The sequence below is a fragment of the Homalodisca vitripennis genome, chromosome 5, assembly GCF_021130785.1.
Source record: "Homalodisca vitripennis isolate AUS2020 chromosome 5, UT_GWSS_2.1, whole genome shotgun sequence".
Classification (NCBI taxonomy): Eukaryota; Metazoa; Arthropoda; class Insecta; order Hemiptera; family Cicadellidae; genus Homalodisca; species Homalodisca vitripennis.
In genome coordinates, this window is record NC_060211.1 from 29,570,027 (window position 1) to 29,589,298 (window position 19,272).

General features: G+C 32.9%; 1 protein-coding gene across 2 annotated transcripts in view; it reads right to left on the bottom strand.

Moving 5' to 3' along the window:
- Nucleotides 1-19,272, bottom strand: part of LOC124361905 — a 238,310-nt gene that overhangs the window by 185,600 nt on the left and 33,438 nt on the right. For both annotated transcript variants that reach the window (XM_046815962.1, XM_046815963.1), the window contains exon 2: nucleotides 609-637. The gene's annotated coding sequence lies outside the window, so the exon portion shown is untranslated. The remainder of the gene's footprint in view (nucleotides 1-608; nucleotides 638-19,272) is intronic.

A 19,272-nucleotide genomic window follows, 5' to 3' on the forward strand; every position in this document is an offset into this window, starting at 1 on the left:
CAGAATAAGGGGGAGAGTCGATACAGTACAAGGTCGATGGTACTGATAGTGCAACGGTCACAGACAGGATTCGAACCTGTTCTATCTCTAACTCAGACTCAAGTCCAACGTGTTAGACCACTCGGCCATCGGCACTCCCAATAGAAAATATAAATATTAAACTGGTATTTTAATACATACAAAATAACTAATAAAAATATTGTAACTGGGGTTTTCAAAAGGAGTTTCAGTCCGATTGTCAATGATATATCACAAAGGGGTTCTGTTTGATACAATTTTTAGGGCAACCTCTTCGAGGGGCATACCTACAATATTTTGAAAATTCCAGGTCATCTAGATAAATATGTAGAGATGGATTGGACTCTGGTTACTCCATATTGCTCTAACCTGTTAATACTGAATCTAATACTAATAGATATACCTCATTTTTACAAAGGAACAATAAGAGGTAAATATTTTCAATATATTTATTGAATTTGGTTGCATTAAATTAGTACTAATTATTATGTTACCAACTATATGAAAATACAAATATACTCACAGAAAGTTTCATTAGCAGTTATTTATAACTGTCTTATATTAAGATATACATCATAAAGATAACATACCTTAGATCTATCTGTATGGTTCAGCTTGTCTGAAACAGAAAAGGGTTTTTGAAATGAGTGTGAAAAGCAACAAAAGGGTTTATTAAAAATTACAATGCTTTTATATGTTTACATACCTTTATCTATAGGAGTAACTAAAGTCTGTCAATTCCAAAAGATTTACACTGTGGTAAAAACTTAAGAAGAGAATCATCATCAATATTTGCCAATTTTTCCATGCTTGTGCTTAACTTCTATATGTTTTGGGTCATTTGGACCAATGAATATACCTATACATATATACGTAAGATAGCGTTGTCCCCCCCCCCATTCTGTTGACGACAAACAAGGTTTCAATGGCAACAATACATTGCATATCATAGTCTATTTCAATACAGTTGGTTCACGTTTTTGGTTGCCCTTTGACATGATTACCTCACTTTAATCCTCTCCATATCACGCTCAATAATAGTAAACGGCTTAACATTTCACAAGGTACCATCAAACCCGATATCCCTTTACGTGTTGTGGTATCATTAAAGGTTCATACAAATTCCAATATAAGAATACCTGATGAAATTTTTGACATTATGTGTCTGGAAGCATAACACCGTTAAAAATTGATCCAAGTGGGGTTTTCCGTTCCATCTTTACTCTTAAGAAATGACTTCCTTTATACATACAGAGTGTCCACAAAAGGTTGTCAAAAACTTCTGTGTATGATAGTATTCATCATTTCAAGCAAAAAATGTTCTGTAAATATAGGTCGAAAAACGTGTCATTTAGCCACTAGCCGCCTTTTTGTACTGTTTATAAAAAAAACATTAATATCTTTAGAAATATTTAAGCTAAGGAAACAAAATTTTGCGCATATGTTAGAATATATAAGAGAAAAATAATTGTGTTGTTTTATTTAATATTGGACAATAAGGGGTCTGTTGAAAATATTTAAAATCGAATGACAAAAAAACCCTATATAGTTATAAAAAATTTACTAGACACCAACTTGACCAATTTCATTACAATTCTAACGTACTTGTTTCAACAAAATCCATCAGTGCATAAGCGACCACGTCCACTTTGAAGGTACGCTTACACAGTTCTCTGGAGCCAGAAACAACAAAGTTATCAGTTTGTGCATCAACTGTGACATGTTTGGCACCCCTGGCTTGTGCAAACGTACCTTTAAAGTGGTCTTGTTCGCTTATGCTCCGACGGATTCGTTGAAACAAGTACCGTTGAAATTTTAATGTAATTGGTCAAATTAGTTAGTGTCTAGTACGTTTTTTATAACTGTATTAGTTTTTTTGTTATTTGACTTTAAATATTTTCATCGGATGCCATATTCTTAATATTAAAGTAAATATTTCTTTCCTCTTATCTATTCAAACCTATGTTCCAAATTCGGTTTCTTTAGCTTGATTATTTTTGGAAATAATAATTTTTAATACAAAATGGCAGCTAGCGGCTAAACGACACATTTCCCGACCTATATTTATAGAATATTTCTTTGCTTGAAACAATAAATACTATCTCCTACAGAAGTTTGTGACCCCCTTTTCGTGAACACTCTGTATAAGCAATTACTGGCTTTATGGATTACGCTTTAAAATACCCGATACAGATATTTACAAAATATTTTCTACTAACAGATGTACCATTTTATTAAATCAGGCAATAATATAATGCACTTAGATTGATGTTTTATGCTGCAAAATCAATAATAATTCTTATGTAATGTACGTGTTTGTTCGCCTCTTCGAGAACACGAATAAAAAGATGATAAAAGGAGCAGTTTGAATAATGAGTTACTTTCAGTGTTTGATATCATAGAGATTTTCGAATTGAGTAATTCGGGAATGTGTGCAATATTCGTTAGTAATATACAAAAACGGGGAATTCATAATAAATCATTGTTGCATGAAACTTAACTTACTGTTAAATCAATATCCATTAATTCTGGTTTAAGTCGAACTCATCAAAGTGTATTACTAATATGATTTTTTTGTAAGTTTGTTATTGACGATGGAAGGTTTGAAAGGATACCAGGATTTCGAACATTTACCATCGTTACAGGTTATAAAATATATAACACAATATACATATTTCATTACATACATACATATATATATATATATATATATATATATATATATATATATATATGCATATGTTGTATGTATGTATATATATACATAACACAACGTTTCAACAATTAAAATCTATCCTCTTCGTCAAGTGGGGGAGGTATTAATACATTAAAAAATAAAGAACAAAAAGAAGAAGAAGGGACAGAAAAGTGAGAAAGATGAGGAAACTTCTAACTCCATTTTAATAGACCTTTGCGCTGCTTCTGGTTTGACAGAATATTCAAGATTGGTGAGATTGAATCACAAGTACGAGGATTTGTGCTCGGGACTTGCAACCTGTGCTGTGACAACGCCTGGAGTGGACTCCAAGCAGCTTTTGGGTATGTTTGAACCCTTTTCTTTCCCTCCTTTACTTCTTTCTGTTCTTTATTTTTGTACCGCCCCACCTGACGAAGAGGATAGATTGCAATCCTCGAAACGTTGTGTTATACCTTTCATAAACTATAACGATGGCAAATATCCGAATTCTTGTTAATATGATTTCATATATCATGTGAACAGCCTATTGACTGATTTTTAATATCCCAAATTTACAACATAAGGTATCCTAAAACAAATCTTTCCATTTCAAAAGATCCAAAACAAAAGCGTTCATCAAAATCGAATCTCAAATAATGAAAGAATTAATTACTTTTTAAGAAATATTTGTATTACATTACAAAAATCCGTGATAGTGTCACAAATTGTAATCAGAGTAAAGTGACAATCCCATTTAACCTTTGATTCACAGCCGGTTCCGAGGTGCTGCGAGATAATTACTTGTTTGCTCCCAACTGAAAGGGGCAAGAGCTCAATTATTAGTATTCAGCTCCGCTCTGCTAATCACTATCGGATCAGAAACATTTCTACCCTCTCACTTAAGCTAGAGATTATCAGTAACGTTACTTCTAGCCTAGTTTTGTTTAGTTCTCGGTTGAAACTAGTTATATCTCAATTATTACCCCTGAAGTTAGGCTTTTCGTGGTATAATAAACAAAACAGGATTATTTAAAACTACCTGTCACCTAACAGGCTTCCCTCAATCGCGTACAAAATTTCTATACAATAGCTCATCTCATTCCCATTGTAGCCAAATCCCCTGCACATGCATCATCATCCAAAACTTCAAATTTGTACATCATTTTTTAGAGATATCGTGTGCGCAGATAGAAAGATAGTCATACATAAATTAAAAGTTTCCAACTCCTAGAGTGGTAGATTTTGCTGGCACCCAGACATAAAATGGACACTACATAATTATTTCATTAGTTTAACGGACTGTCTCTTTGTAAATGATAATATGGATTTCAAATTCAACCCCTTTATATTACTGCAAATAAATTATGATCTTTAGATTTTTTTTAAATTCCCACCCAACTCAAATACTAATTTTCTAAACAATTTTTAATATTATACCCACGTAATTCAATATTAATACTCGGGATAGGCAATGACGTCCATTGGATAGGATCCCTGTAGTTAGGGAATAAAATCATTTGAAAATGTATTCATTAACAAAAACTTCTGATTGAAATTTCATCACATTTTTCTTGAACACTCTGTAGGGTAGCTTTGATGGAAGGGTTGCTTCCATGCGAATCTTGAATCAAGCTTCGTTTCTCCTTCCACTTAGTTCAGCGCCTGAAATCTGACAGTGGTACAGTCTGATTCTGAAATCTGAAGTCCACGTCTGTCTGAAGATATATGTAAAAGGTCGGTGAAGAAAAACGTTCAAGACTAACTCCTTGCATCGTTTTGACATCAGAAACACTTATATTAAAAAGGATTAGTGTTGTCTACATGAAGAGGTATTCTCATTGTATCACCAAATGCACAATTGAGTGCACTGCAATGTTATAGCCTCGATCACAAAGCACGGTGGACCAACCGAGTTTTCTACAAATAAAATTGCTGTGATGGGAAGGGTCGATTCAATTCGAATAATGATTATGGATATCTTCAGACAAACATTGAATCCAGAATTTAGGAGTACCAATTTGTAGAAGTGTCAGATTTCAAACACTGCATTAAACCGAAGGTGAAATTGAGCTTAACTCAATATACGCATTCAATCGACTATTAGCATTATGTAAGGTTTTACTGTTTATAAATACTAAATGAATTTCATTTGACAAACTTGTCGCTGATTCAGGTTATGATGTCATTACAGATATCATATACTTTGGCAATTGAAATTTTCAGTAAAATGCTTTCTAATTCCAAGAACTCAATAAATGTTTCAAAATTGTATTAATTGTAATATATGATTATTCTTATTGTGAATACGATTTTATAAATAATCAATTTCGTTTCTTTCATAGTTGTTAACATTTTACAAATTTTAATGTTTTGATTTAATTTACATTCCATACTTGGGAACTGTAATTGTAAGTATAGCGTGTTCAGAGAATTAAACGTAAACATTTCTGTTTTAATTCCAGTATTTACACTAAGTTAAAAAAATTTCAATTCGTTTGGGTTGGAATTGAAACTGCTGTATTTCGTGAAGTAAGTTTAGAAAACTAAACACAAATTTTCACGTATAATATTATTACAAGTAAAATCCTTACCTGCCAAATAAAATAAATATAAACCAGCCATTCGAGGAGACGGAAACTGTTTACAAATAATACCCCTACGTGTTTCTGCAAGTGACTGCAACATGAAGTCGTTGTTAGTCATTACTCTTTGTATTCAGAACAAAAGGCTAAAGGCCTTGGTTTCTTAAAAGGAATTGCTACTTTTACAACAATACGTAATGAGCTCTACTTCACAATAAATACCTTACAAAGCATAATAGAACGACCTCATTCTATTATTTGCTATTCGTAATTCGCCAATCAACAATATCTTTCCAACAACGTTATGAAACAAAAATGCCAAATGTAAAAAATATAAATAATTATATATTTAAAAATTACGATTATTATGCAGCTTCTGACTCATTTAAATAAGTGTTTTAGTGAATTTTCTAATTACAACCTCATTTTTATAAAGATAAGGAAACGTACCTATAGGATGCTTCCTATATTATTGAATTATTTATAGGAATATTTTTATTTTTAATTAAGAGAATTGTAAACTTATATAGTAATTGAATTGTAAGATTGTGAACCTTCCAGCAGTGCTGAATTTCTTGTCAATTCGGGTTCAAGGAATGCTAGAAGCTTCTTTTTGTATGTAGGTATTGAGCACAGGTTACAGGTCTGGGTTGGATAGGTACCATTCAACTCAGACATTGTGTTGCTCAATTTTGATTGGCCAATGTGAGGTTGATTAGATGGTGGGAGGGACTTCTAGATCCTTCCGGTGGCTTCAACCACGTTTTCAGGGAGATTCTTTGCTGTGTGCTCAGAGAGTGTAGACGTATTAAGGTTTAGCCTACTCTTGCCGTTTTGATTTTTCGGGAAGAAGGTTGAGTTTGTTGAGTTGTAAGATTAAAATTTATTTTCAAAATTTAAAGTCTCAAGTTTGAATTAATTAATCTATAATAGTCATTTTAGTTACTTGGAGAAGTCTTCAGCAGATGTGCGAGGTACTGTGAAAGTTAGAATTTAATATTGAAATAGAAAATTACTTGATGATCTTTTCCTGTTCCATTTGGTTTAATCAGGAATAATCTACTGCAAAAGAAAATTTATTTAATCTTGTGAGATTCTATATATATTTTAACAAGTTCCTAAATTTAACATTCAAAGCCAAGCGGATAATTCTAGATAATTCAATAATTTGTAAATTGGAAATTTACAGAAAATAAGTAGTTTGAAATTGATACAATTTTGACTTTAACTGGTGGGACATTGTCTTTGTTCATAAATTAAATATTAATATTATCTTAATTTGTTTGATTTTTATTTTGAGAAGAAGTCGTATTTTATTATTTGTTGTATTTTATATTATAAGAAGATTATTTATTTTGAAGTTTAATGAAGATTTTTATTTTGATTTTGTGTTGAAACATTAGCACTGAGAACTTGAAGGACACAATTATTGAATGATTGATTGATTGTTAGTTTTAAGACTGGACTTGTGAACTTTTGATGGGTTAAAAACATGAAATAATTGAGAATAAATTCTAAGTAAAAAAGATAGCTTGGCGTTGCTGTATTATTGATTTTAAATTTTATTAAAATTACTATTATTTTATACTGAGTTTAATTATTGAATTCCATTGGAACTTGTGCATTCTTAAAATAAAGGGTTATTAGTTCAGAACACAATTAATCGCTCTTATACTAAAACAAAAATAGTTGTGATTTGTTTATAGAAGATAACCTTACTATAGACACGTTACAGTACCCAAAAGCTGCGACCAGTCCAGACGTAGTGACAGCCATTGGTGCTGTGGATTCTAGTCCATTCTGTGAATTGGCAACGCCTGAACTGGATTCCAAACAGCTTTTGGGTATTTTTGAATCCTTTTCGTTCCCATTCGTTTCTCTTTTTTGTTCTTTACATTATTTTTATGTATTTATACCTCCCCCAACTGACGAAGAGGCTAGATTCCAATCCCCGAAACTTTGTGTTATACCTTTTGTAATATATAACGATGGCAAATGTCCGATATCCTGTCAAAAGCAGTTGATAATTTTTAAGTATGTATTTGTAAAACACACAATTATTTTCAAACAGTAGTCTACTTTATTTTAACTATTTTTAAAAAATAAAACTTTGGAGCACTCAATTTGTTAGAATTGTATTACTCTAGTAACTTTATGAGAATCGACCTAATAATAAGTTAAATATTAGTTGCAGTTATTTACTGTATTAATTAAGAATATACTTTAAACTTCCTAAGTTCCTAATATGTACAACATGATGCACAGGTGGCAATTGCGGCTTAATTACTTGGGTAGCTCGCTCAATAGTTAACCTTTCACGTGTGAGAGGCACAAGACTAACGATGACTTACTTCCTCGAGTTAGTAATATGTGCAATATAAGGTACCGGCTGGCAATTACCGCTTAATTACCTACTTGGATAGCTCACTCGGTAGTTAACCTTTCACGTTTGAGAGGCACAAGACTAACGATGGTTTACTTCCTCGAGTTAGTAATATGTGCAATATAAGGTACCGGCTGGCAATAACGGCTTAATTACTTGGATAGCTCACTCGGTAGTTAACCTTTCACGTGTGAGAGGCACAAGACTAACGATGACTTACTTCCTCGAGTTAGTAATATGTGCAATATAACGTACCGGCTGGCAATTACGGCTTAATTACTTGGATAGCTCACTCGGTAGTTAACCTTTCATGTTAGAGAGGCACAAGACTAACGATGGTTTACTTCCCGAGTTCCTAATATGTACAATATGAGGTAGCAGCTGGAAATTACGGCTTAATTACTTGGGTAGCTCACTCGGTAGTTAACCTTTCATGTTAGAGAGGCACAAGACTAACGATGGTTTACTTCCCCGAGTTCCTAATATGTACAATATGAGGTAGCAGCTGGAAATTACGGCTTAATTACTTGGGTAGCTCGCTCGATAGTTAACCTTTCACGTGTGAGAGGCACAAGACTAACGATGACTTACTTCCTCGAGTTAGTAATATGTGCAATATAAGGTACCGGCTGGCAATTACCGCTTAATTACCTACTTGGATAGCTCACTCGGTAGTTAACCTTTCACGTTTGAGAGGCACAAGACGAACGATGGCTTACTTCCCCGAGTTCCTAATATGTACAACCTGAGGTAGCGGCTGGAAATTACGGCTTAATTACTTGGGTAGCTCGCTCGATAGTTAACCTTTCACGTGTGAGAGGCACAGGATGAACGATGGCTTACTTCCCCGAGTTCCTAATATGTACAACCTGAGGTAGCGGCTGGAAATTACGGCTTAATTACTTTGGTAACTCGCTCGATAGTTAACCTTTCACGTGTGAGAGGCACAGGACGAACGATGGCTTACTTCCCCGAGTTCCTAATATGTACAACCTGAGGTAGCGGCTGGAAATTACGGCTTAATTACTTGGGTAACTCGCTCGATAGTTAACTTTTCACGTGTGAGAGGCACAGGACGAACGATGGCTTACTTCCCCGAGTTCCTAATATGTACAACCTGAGGTAGCGGCTGGAAATTACGGCTTAATTACTTGGGTAGCTCGCTCGATAGTTAACCTTTCACGTGTGAGAGGCACAGGACGAACGATGGCTTACTTCCCCGAGTTCCTAATATGTACAACCTGAGGTAGCGGCTGGAAATTACGGCTTAATTACTTGGGTAGCTCGCTCGATAGTTAACCTTTCACGTGTGAGAGGCACAGGACGAACGATGGCTTACTTCCCCGAGTTCCTAATATGTACAACCTGAGGTAGCGGCTGGAAATTACGGCTTAATTACTTGGGTAGCTCGCTTGATAGTTAACCTTTCACGTGTGAGAGGCACAGGACGAACGATGGCTTACTTCATCGAGTTCCTAATATGTACAACCTGAGGTAGCGGCTGGAAATTACGGCTTAATTACTTGGGTAGCTCGCTTGATAGTTAACTTTTCACGTGTGAGAGGCACAAGACGAACGATGGCTTACTTCCCCGAGATCCTAATATGTACAACCTGAGGTAGCGGCTGGAAATTACGGCTTAATTACTTGGGTAGCTCGCTCGATAGTTAACCTTTCACGTTAGAGAGGCACAAGACGAACGATGGCTTACTTCCCCGAGTTCCTAATATGTACAACCTGAGGTAGCGGCTGGAAATTACGGCTTAATTACTTGGGTAGCTCGCTCGGTAGTTAACCTTTCAGATTATCAATATGTGATTTGTTTTATTCACGATCTGGTATTACGTAAGCAATATCATGATGTATATTTGAGATAAATTCGTTACTTTATTGGCGGTATAAATTTATGGTTTAATGTGATTTAATAATTATTACATTTGCATTTTATTTTTTAAGAATATTGTATTTATAACAAAAATAATTACATTTGAGAGGTTTATAAAGATAGATTAGCATGAGGTCTTGCACAGTACTTTTGTAACACCATGAAGCGCACTACGTGTCATTATTTAAATTCTTAGTGCTCAGGAAAAGTAATAATCTTGAAGTATAGTTTTTAATTCTTCCTAGAGTAAGGATCAGATTTCAATGAAAAATACGGGCAAATGAAAACTGTAGTATTACTATTTCATTGCTTCTTGATATAAATTGTTTGGATGGTATATAGCATTAAATAAATTAATAATTTAATAGGTAATAAATTATTAATTATTCCGTATTACATTATTTTATTAATTATTTATTTCTAATTGTTACGTATTACATCACTCATGTATAAAATTATTTAAAATAATTTAATTTTGTTGGTTTCCATACTAGTATTTAAATAGTAGAAGTATAGGCACTAAGTCACTGAAACACGACGTATGTGTTGGCATCATAAGTTAGTACGTCATATTTAAAAATATCTAGTCTCTACACGTAAAATGTTTAGCCCATTTCACACTTTTTCTTAAGATATCAAGTAGAAATTATACACATAGGAAGACAGACAGAAGAGAAATTTGCCAGAAACCTTAGTGATCATTAAGGAAATTACACAAGACTTCAACTTTATTGCTCAATTTATTCTCGACATACCGTAAATTATTAGCTTTACTAACGCTCAGCCAAAATCCCCTGGAGGGATATGCACCATAATTGAACTTTATCTTGTCTGCACACAAATAAACCGAACAGAATATTGAATAACCGAACGAAAGGTACCGACCAATCCAAATATTATCCTCACTGTGTTACTATGTTTACTTGTTAAAATGTGAAATGACTCAGTTAGTTTACTAATTTATTTTATCTAACAGTTTCTCACTGACATCATGATTACCTATAAGACCATTGAAAAAAATATTCGTTAACGGTCAGCCAAAACCCCATGGAGAAATATTTATCATCATCTAACTCTATCTTGTCTGCACACAAATAAACCGAACAGAATATTGAATAACCGAACGAAAGATTCCGACCAATCCAAATATTATCCTCACTGTGTTACTATGTTTACTTGTTAAAATATGAAATGACTCAGTTAGTTTACTAATTTATTTTCTCTACGAGTTTCTCACTGTCCATTCTAAAAATGTTCCTGAAAGCTCAGCAAAATCCTCTGGCGTAATATGAGCCAGCATCAAACTCGTTGTGTTTATATATAAATGAAGAGTCATGCAATAGATAACAGATAGATAGACAGAAAGACAGACAGAACTCATGTACTGTGATGTACAGAATGTACAGTGATACATACATTCAGCAAATCAAACTGTTAATGAGAAATTATCATCACTTAAATACAAATTAAAACAAACGAACAGACACTAACTCTCTCGGACATGTGCCAAACTAGACACAGCTTCGGCACTAATTAATTGTTATAATCTTCTCTTTGCATCTGCTCAGAAGTAAAGGAAGGAGTGTCTCTCAGTTGATGACTGTCAAGAGGTGGAAAGTTCGTGTGGAATGTAATATAAGTAACAAACGAACAGACACTAACTCTCTCGGACATGTGCCAAACTAAGCACAGCTCCGGCACTAACTCATTGCTGTATATTCTCTTTGCATCTGCTCATAAGTAAAGGAAGGAGTGTCTCTCAGTTGATGACTGTCAAGAGGTGGAAAGTTCGTGTGGAATGTAATATAAGTAACAAACGAACAGACACTAACTCTCTCGGACATGTGCCAAACTAGACACAGCTTCGGCACTAATTCATTGTTATATCTTCTCTTTGCATCTGCTCATAAGTAAAGGAAGGAGTGTCTCTCAGTTGATGACTGTCAAGAGGTGGAAAGTTCGTGTGGAATGTAATATAAGTAACAAACGAACAGACACTAACTCTCTCGGACATGTGCCAAACTAGACACAGTTTCGGCACTAATTCATTGTTATATCTTCTCTTTGCATCTGCTCAAAAGTAAAGGAAGGAGTGTCTCTCAGTTGATGAGTGTCGAGAGATGGAAAGTTCGTGTGGAATGTAATATAAGTAACAAACGAACAGACACTAACTCTCTCGGACATGTGCCAAACTAGACACATCTTCGACATTAATTCATTGTTATATCTTCCTTTTGCATTATCTGGCCACCTTTTTTTAAATAATGTGGTATTTATGAGCATTCCTCCTTTACTATTTATTGTTATCATTCCCATATGTTTTACTGTAGGATTGTTAATTTCACATATTATTCGTCGTTGAGGTTTTTATTCATGTTTATTCCTTCACAAAAGGTCTAAAGTTGACGTTATCAATCGAAAAAATATATATATATATATATATATATATATATATATATATATATATATATATATATATATATTTGTTTGACCTTGATGAACTATTTAATAACTTTTAAATTAGGGAATATAATAATATTAATACGAATAATAATATTTACATTCCATCTGACTACATATTGTGAGGTGGTATTTAATGTAATAAAATGGTAAGATTGAATAATATAACGAAGTTGAAGTTTTTTGTTATTTGCTTAACAGCAGACTACTTATTATTTCGTAAGTTTAAAATTCTTCAATCTAGTGAGATATGTTTGGGATATATTGTATTTAATTATATGGCCCTAATCGATTGGGTTACATTTATGAATGAGGTAATACCTCTAATGTCCAGACTCACGTTTTTAATTCTTATTTCCGGTTTTCAAAGTCAATCCCGGTTTTCAAGGTTTACTATACCTTGTGCTAAGTGAAAACAAATAGATGTTTGTTACTGGATAATTCAGTTTTTATTTATTTTCATGGTTTTGCAGAAACAAGTGAAATCGATCTAGGAAATTTTGTCCTTATAAATGTACAAGGAAATTTAGCAATAAACGTTTAGAGTATTTAATTTTGGTTCTGGCCTTGAATTGTACATGAATATGTCAATTCAACTGAATTACTACTACCATAAAACTAGTATTATCATATTCCTACAACTATAACAATACAATAGTACAACCTTTATTTTACTATTAATACTTTTGTACAAAGATCCACGATACCACGGAGTTCGGAGATTGGATAGACAGTATGTCTTGAAGTTAACGTCTTATTTTGTGTCAATGGGTTTTAAAAGATGTTTGAGATTATGTAAAAATTTGTGTACAGCTCTATCGAAAGAATTTCCACAATCGCGAAAAGGTTTTTATAAATGGGTATTATATTTACCCAAAAACGCAATGAGTTTTTTTATACTTTGAGAAAACGCGTGAACTTCCTCAAAATACTTCAGCTAAGATAAAAGAAATACATGAAATTACTTTGGCTCAAAATTAAATGTTATCCATAATGAACATATGGAGAGCGTAATATAGCAAAATCTGATTGCCAACCGCCAAATATCGCCGCTGGTGGATGTTTCATAGCGAAAGCAACAATGAAAACGGGCTTAAAGCGTGGAAATTAAACAAAAACCGAGTGAATAACATCGTTTTTGCGCTCAGTGAGTCGGCCAGTTCCATCATTGGCGCTTTGTAATGCCCCTCCAATGTTTATAAAGCAAACTAAACGACGGTCCTCATTGCATGGTATCTTCACAAAGCTATGTCAATATTGGATATCACACAGAACTACAAAAAATTGTAGGCTGCAATAAACAGTTCAAACAGTTTCAAACATGTCAAAGGGCTTTCAAACCCTACCATTCGTAAAGACACAAATTTATAGATCGTCACCAAATTTGTAGTTCTATGACAAATTTTCTATTACCACATGTAATAAAACTATATAGTTAAGTAGCTGTATTTAAAGTTATTACATATTTTTCCACGATGCTGCTTGATGGCGATGACCATAAAATGAACTATTAGTGGCTCAAATTTAAGTTTAACATTTTCATTCTTATTGGCTGAGCTTTTACGAAGCCTATCGTTTTTTCCGTCTGTCCACACGATATCTCGAAAACTACTTGAAATTTGGCCTTAAGCTTCATTTCTATATGAGAAAGATGATTTCGATTATGGTTCATGTCTTTCCATGCAATTTGGCTGAACGTTAGCGAACATTTTTAAAATAGTCTTATGTGTAAACCATACTTGCAACGACAAAATTCCAGAATAAATAAATTTGTACACAAACTGAATACATTCATTACAGACTCAAACATGTAATATATTAACACATGTAGCCTAAATATACGAATATATACGACATCATTTTATAGTGACTTGTGTAGAATTTTATTACTTAAACGCTGATGTAAAACCCAATTTATTGAGTAAAATTTGAATTTCTCATGTAACAATATATGTCGAGAAAGATTTCATACGCAATTTCGTATAAGACTTCATTTCTGTACTTTTTTATGTGACTTTCTGTTTACTTATTTACAGGAAATCTCGAGAATGAAATTGGCTATATTGGAAATTTCGCATTGCAACATCAGTGAAGCCTCTTACGACACGTGGTTTACCGTACTTATATTATGTTAAAATAGGGAGTAAATAGGTTTTTATAACCTGTTGCCTGTAGATACTGTATGTATATGGAAATTAAATACAATATTTACTCACAAACCGACTTTATAAAAACCAGTTTCGGTAATAATCACCGAGGGAACAGTCTTTACTACTTGTAAAACAGAGCATTAAATAACCGGATGTGTTAGTTACATAATAAGTAAACAATAATAAACCTTTTAACACTTTTGTAGATTTTATTCGTACCATGTAAATAACGGATTCAAAAAATACATCATTAGGTACTTATAGGTTAAGTGAAATGAAGTAAATAAATAGTTGAAACCAAATATTATATGTTTATATATTATGCCAAACTTACTTTTCTTTTTTCAGTAATTAATTTTCCAATATTATTAATACTTTATTTTTTTATTAATAGATAAAAACAACTTCTGTTATAACAATTTCTATTTGTTAAAGTACTAAACCACATCACAGTGGAAATAAGCAATAACGTTCAAAACTCTTGCGAGGAACTAATAGGAATCAATATAACTCTTGTGAGGAACTAATAGGAATCAATATAAATCTTGTGAGGAACTAATTTGAATTAATATACCTCTTGTGAGGAACTAATAGGAATCAATATAACTCTTGTAAGGAACTAATAGGAATCAATATAAATCTTGTGAGGAACTAGTAGGAATCAATATAACTCTTGTGAGGAACTAATAGGAATCAATATAAATCTTGTGAGAAACTAGTAGGAATCAATATAACTCTTGTGAGGAACTAATAGGAATCAATATAAATCTTGTGAGAAACTAGTAGGAATCAATATAACTCTTGCGAGGAATAAGTACCATTCAATATAACTCTTGTGAGGAACAAATAGGAATCAATATAAATCTTGCTAGGAACTAATAGGTACGAATCACTATAACTCTTGTGAGGAACTAATATGAATCAATATAACTCTTGTGAGGAATAAGTAGGAATCAATATAAATCTTGTGAGAAACTAGTAGGAATCAATATAACTCTTGCGAGGAATAAGTACCATTCAATATAACTCTTTTGAGGAACTAATAGGAATCAATATAACTCTTGTGAGGAACTAATAGGAATCAATATAACTCTTGTGAGGAACTAATAGGAATCAATATAACTCTTGTGAGGAACTAATGGAATCAATATAACTCTTGTAATAGGAATCAATATAAATCTTGTGAGGAACTAATAGGAATCAATATAAACTCTTGCGAGGAATAAGCACGAATCAATATAACTCTTGTGAAGAACTAATATGAATCAATATAACTCTTTTGAGGAATAATAAGTACGAATCAATATAACTCTTGTGAGGAACAAATAGGAATCAATATAAATCTTGTGAGGAACTAGTAGGAATCAATATAACTCTTGCGAGGAATAAGTACCATTCAATATAACTCTTGTGAAGAACTAATATGAATCAATATAACTCTTTCGGCTAATAAGTACGAATCAATATAACTCTTGTGAGGAACAAATAGGAATCAATATAAATCTTGTAAGGAACTAATAGGAATCAATATAACTCTTGCGAGGAATAAGCACGAATCAATATAACTCTTGTGAGGAACTAATGGAATCAATATAACTCTTGTGAGGAACTAATAGAAATCAATATGACTCTTGTGAGGAACTAATAGGAATCAACTAATCAACTAATAGGAATCTTGCGAGGAATAAGTACGAATCACTATAACTCTTGTGAGGAACTAATATGAATCAATATAACTCTTGTCGAGGAATAATAGGAATCAATATAACTCTTGTAAGGAACAAATAGGAATCAATATAAATCTTGCTAGGAATAAGTACGAATCAATATAACTCTTGTGAGGAACAAATAGGAATCAATATAAATCTTGCTAGGAATAATACGAATCAATATAACTCTTGTGAGGAACAAATAGGAATCAATATAAATCTTGCTAGGAATCAATATAACTCTTGTGAGGAACAAATAGGATATAAATCTTGCTAGGAATAATACGAATCTATATAACTCTTGTGAGGAACTAATAGGAATCAATATAACTCTTGCGAGGAATAAGTACGAATCAATATAACTCTTGTGAGGAACTAATAGGAATCAATATAAATCTTGCGAGGAATAAGTACGAATCAATATAACTCTTGTAAGGAACAAATAGGAATCAATATAACAATTCCCATGGGAATTAAATGATAACAGCGCTACATATTGTGGTCTTTACTCTTACCACTCGGAAAAAAATGAGCACACGAAGATGTTGAAGCTTCTCATTAAAAATTCCGAAAAATACCGTAGAATAAAAATCTTTCAACGATAACAGAATAATACAGAAATCAGAATATAATCAATGTTACAGTGTTCAGTAGAGTGAAAAGGTGAGAATCATTAAAAATAACAAGCTACTCATAACATGTTAAATAGCTTTACTTGGAATTATGCATTAACGGCTAAGTAGAACCAGGATAACAGAGATATAATTACAAAACTCTGACATACTTTAGATAATTTAATTGTCTTCATACTCACTGGTTGGATATTTAATTGCTATGGACAGTACATCATACACTCCATTACAGTCAATAAGGTCAACACACCATATTTAATTGCACTTTGGTATCTATAAATGTAATTAAAGGTTTTTATTGGTGGTCTGAAAACGCCCGGTGGAATTATTTGTCTTTGTTACTTCAATATAGTCCCATTGTGAATACGACTTTAAATAAATCTAAGTATTGCAGGGATTTATACGGACTTTGGAATAAAATATCTAAATATGCTGTAAAGACGCAATGACGCAAAGACGCAATGACTCTTTGAGTGTTTGGGTTGGCGATGCAGAGGTTTGTTCTGAGCAGATGGTCAAGTTTTTAGGCCTAATTGTTGATAGGAATCTTACCTTCTCCTTTCACGTAAATCATGTCGCACGTAAAGTCTGTGCTGGTATTTTTGTTCTTCGTAGACTTTCATCTTTCACGGGAACCGATGTGCTTCTGACGTCATATTTTGCATTGGTTTATCCCTACCTTTCATACGCTGTTGAGATTTGGGGTTTTGAAAATTGCAGAACAAAACATGTCTTTCTTTTGCAGAAGAAAGCGGTGAGAGCTAAATTGCTGGCATCCGTCAATCAGAATCCTGCAAATCACATTTTAAGAAGTTCAATCTGCTTACTTTTTCCAAGTATATATATTTACCACACATTGGTATTTTTTAAGCAAAACCAGGGCATTTTCGAGTCACTAATTCCCCAGTCCAGACATTACCTCAGAAATAGCAACAAATTAAATATTTCCCCCCATGCGACCTCTTTTTTCAAACATCACTGTTTTTATAATGCTGTAATTTTTTATAATTCTCTTCCTGTTGACCTAAAGAATGTACATGATGAAATGGTCTTTAAGAGAACACTGAAGGCTTTTTTAATAGAAAAATGTTTCTACACCCTCAGTGAATTTATTGGTAAATAGTCTGTATGTATAGATGTAAACTGTACTTGTATTTTTTTAATATTTATGACGCAATCCAATGCATGTTATATGTCTGTTTGGAAATAAAGGATATTTGATTGATTGATTGATTTACTACTATAGCAAATATTACTTAGACCATGCCCTCGAGCCTGGCTACATTCTTAGTGTACACAGTGTTAGGGCTTGACATTTCAGACGGGTGGTCTGAAACATCCTGTACACACAAAACTGGTGCACACATATCTACTTTATGAGCATTTGGTGCCAACGGAAGAAACGTTGAACCACAATATCACGTGGTTCGTTCATTTATCTCGTTTTAGCCTTAATGCCACATAAGCATATAAAAACAGTAAAAATGCACGACTTCGTTTATAATCTTAACCCTTGTATTCCCTTTATCTGTACTGAGGTTATCATCGTAGCGCGTAGAATCAATGCACTCTCCCCACATTTTTACATCGCTCAAGTCGGGTTTTCAACAGATGGGAAGTAGTTTATTTCGAAATTAGCCTTCCGTTGTAGATAAAGAAAGAAGAAAGAAAGAAACTTCATTTCTCATAAATAAAAATTACAGATACGATTTTTATAAAATTGTACAGACTAACCAAAAAAACATTACATTTACTTACACATAAACAATACATACATATGCAACTACAACTACTATTACACTATACATCACTATGAGAAATAAAGAGATAAAAATTAGATAATAATCAGATGAGTTCTTGAGTAGAGAAATCTGATCAAATGAAGGTTGTTTTGGGTAGTAGTATTTACAAAAGTTTAAATCCAGGGAATTTTCTATGCTTTGCTAAGCGTTTACAATTTTTATTGATTGTCGTTAAAGTAAGATTTTTAGGCTTTAAAACTGTGCAATCGATAAAAAAAGTGGAAACAAATCTTTGATCATGACACGTGAAATTACAGGCATTCAAAGTAGGTCATTTATAATCAGGTCCAGATGAAAACTGGCTGAAAATAAAAAATATAACATTTTTACAGTATTTTTATAGTATCAGTGGCGTGTTTTTATTTATAAAATATTAAATTTCGTTAAAATTACTGTATTTCAAATATCATTTTCCTCAATTATAAGAGGTTAAATTGTAAATTAATAAAATAATTTTAATGTCAGAAGCTACAGCTCGTGTACATATTGTGAAAATTAAATTTTTATCTTCAGCCGATTTCATTTAGTCGGTATTGGAAGAAGGTTTATAGTCTATTCTGAACGCTCTTTGTATCTTAAATAGTTCTCAAGTAATTGAATAACTATAAACTTGATAACACACACTTGCTTGAGGCTTTAAATGTTCAAACTATCAATGAATATTCCTTATAAGATCAATCATTAACGCTGCTAAAGTGTGTTTTCTTTTACGACAGATGGCATAATCGATAATTTGAAAAATTCCTTCAGTTTATTCAGCATAACTAATTACTGATATCTATTAAACTACTCAACTTTAATGTTACCGACGATCATGTTACGTACTGGATTTATGTTCACTAAGAAATTTCCATATCGCTCATCGACTATAATGTTAAAAACTAGCAGAGGATCTAAGTGGGGTTGAGCATTAAAAAAAATCTAAACCGGTTTTTGAAGGAAACAGGATTTTCCGTACATTTGCCATCGATCAG